Raw genomic sequence first — 3,063 nt, 5'->3', positions numbered from 1 at the left:
ATTTCAAACAGGCACAACATCCTGCACTGAAACCTCACCCGATCAAGTCCATGCCATTACCACCCTCCGAAGTGGTAAAGTCATCGAGAACAACGTGGGCGAACCTAATGAATCTGATACAAATTCCACGCTGTCTCCACAACCCCAGAAAACCAAAGAATCTGAGCAAGTTGGAAAGCCTGACAATTCTACTGCTGTGAATGTCCCTTTGCCAACTCCTCCTGCCCCATTTCCTCAAAGATTGATCTATCAACAGAAAAGTACCCATTAAATGAGATGTTAGATCTGTTCAAGAGAGTCAACATCAACATTCCTTTTCTTGAGCAATTAGGCAAATCCCGGCATATGCAAATTCCTCAAAGACTTGTGTACTCAAAAGCGCAAGCTTAATGTGCACAAACGTGCTTTCTTAGCTGAACAGGTGAGTTCCATCATTCTGAACAAAACTCCACCCAAGTTTAGGGATCCAGGATGTCCAACAATTTCTTGCACTATAGGAGAACACACGGTCAATAAAGCGTTATTAGACCTAGGTGCAAGTGTTAACCTTCTGCCATATTCTGTTTATGAGCAGTTAGGTCTTGGGGAGTTGAAGCCAACATCTATCACTCTACAACTGGCAGACCGATCTGTCAAGATTCCTCGTGGAGTGGTCGAAGACGTTTTGATCAAGGTTGACAAATTCTATTTTCCCGTAGACTTCATTGTCTTAGACACTCAACCTGTACAAAACCCAGACTGTCACATTCCTGTCATCTTAGGACGTCCTTTCTTGGCTACGTCCAACGCAATCATTAATTGTCGTAATGGAGTGTTGAAACTGTCTTTTGGCAACATGACGGTAGAATTGAATGTGTTCGATATTAGTCAACAACCTGTGAATCTTGATGATGATGATGCATGATGAAGTTAATATGATTGAAGGATTAATACAAGATTCGTTGACTAACATTCTATCCGTCGACCCCTTTCAAGCATGTATGGAGAACTTTAACTCAGATTCCTATGATGATGCATACTGTAGTGACGTCCTATCTCTGCTCGAATCTGTACCTCAAATGGACGTCACTAAAAGGAAATATGAAGTGGAACCACCCTTACTCTCTGATTCCAAGCTCATTCCATCCATTGTTGAGCCACCCAAGCTTGAATTGAAAACATTGCCTAGTACGTTGAAGTACGCATTCCTAGGTTCTTCTGATACTCTACCTGTCATTATTTCATCATGTTTAGACACGGAACAGGAAAGTAAGCTCTTAGAAGTACTTAAGGAACACAAAGAGGCCTTAGGATGGACCATCTCAGACCTCAAAGGAATAAGCCCCACCATTTGCATGCACCACATTAATCTCGAAGAGAATGCCAAACCATCTAGGGAAATGCAAAGGAGACTTAATCCTAACATGAGAGATGTAGTCAAAGGAGAAATCCTGAAACTACTTGATGCGGGTATCATATACCCAATACCAGATAGTAAATGGGTTAGTCCCATTCAAGTTGTGCCTAAGAAGTCAGGCATTACTGTAGTTCAGAACGACAAGAATGAGTTAGTCCCTTCACGTACAACCACAGGATGGCGAGTATGTATCGACTACAGAAAGTTGAACACAGTAACTAGGAAGGATCACTTCCCGCTCCCTTTCATAGACCAAATGCTAGAACGTGTGTCTGGACACAGTCACTACTGTTTTCTAGATGGCTTTTCCGGTTATAACCAAATTCACATTGCACCAGAAGATCAGGAAAAAACTACGTTCACGTGTCCCTTTGGGACATTTGCTTATAGACGCATGCCCTTTGGGTTGTGTAATGCACCTGCTACTTTTCAGCGATGCATGATGAGCATTTTTTCTGACATGATAGATAGTTTTCTCGAGATCTTCATGGATGATTTCTCCGTGTTCGGTTCTTCGTTTGATAAATGTTTAAGACATCTTACCCTTGTGCTGTCCAGATGTAAGAAAAGGAACCTTGTTCTAAATTGGGAAAAGTGCCATTTTATGGTGAATTCAGGAATAGTTCTAGGACACATCATCTCGGAAAAAGGCATTGAAGTAGATAAAGCTAAAGTAGACCTCATCCGACATTTACCAAAACCCCGCTCTGTGAGGGAAATTCGATCATTTTTAGGTCATGCTGGTTTTTACCGGCGATTCATCAAAGACTTTAGCAAAATCTCAAGACCTCTGTGTAGTCTACTCGCCAAAGATGTTACCTTCAATTTCGATGATGCTTGTGTGAAAGCTTGGGAGGAATTAAAAACTCTTCTCACCGCCGCTCCTATAGTCCGACCACCCAACTGGGAACTACCGTTTGAACTCATGTGTGATGCCTCTGATTATGCTGTTGGTGCTGTTTTAGGACAGCGTGTTGATAGACTACCATACGTGATATACTACGCTAGCAAAACCCTTAATGATACTCAACTCAATTACACAACTACCGAGAAGGAATTGCTTGCTGTCGTTTTCGCATTAGACAAGTTTAGATCTTATCTCATAGGATCTAAGATCATCATATACACTGACCATGCGGCTTTGAAGTATCTTCTTTCCAAGAAGGATGCTAAAGCTCGCCTTATTCGATGGATACTCTTATTACAGGAATTCGATCTCGAAATCCGTGATAAGAAAGGTTGTGAGAATGTGGTTGCTGATCATTTGTCTAGATTAACCATTGAGTCTATTGATGAGTCCATGCTAATCAGAGAATCATTTCCTGATGAGCAATTGATGTCTGTATCAGACCTCCTTGGTTTGCCGACATGTTAACTACCGCTACAGGGATGCCCTCACGTTGGTCGAGACAAGACCGCTATAAGTTCTTGGCTGAAGTTAAACATTTCCTTTGGGATGACCCATATTTGTTTAAGTACTGCCCGGACCAAATCATTAGGAGATGTGTCCCCAACACTGAACAGAAAGATGTGATATCTTTCTGTCATGACCAAGCATGTGGAGGCCATTTCAGTGCCAAGAAAACCGCTGCAAAGATCTTGCAGTGTGGATTCTATTGGCCATCATTGTTCAAGGATTGCCATGATTATTGTGTTGCTTGTGAACG

Source organism: Papaver somniferum, chromosome 11, assembly GCF_003573695.1.
Source record: "Papaver somniferum cultivar HN1 chromosome 11, ASM357369v1, whole genome shotgun sequence".
Lineage (NCBI taxonomy): Eukaryota > Viridiplantae > Streptophyta > Magnoliopsida > Ranunculales > Papaveraceae > Papaver > Papaver somniferum.
This window is presented reverse-complemented; position numbering follows the sequence as displayed.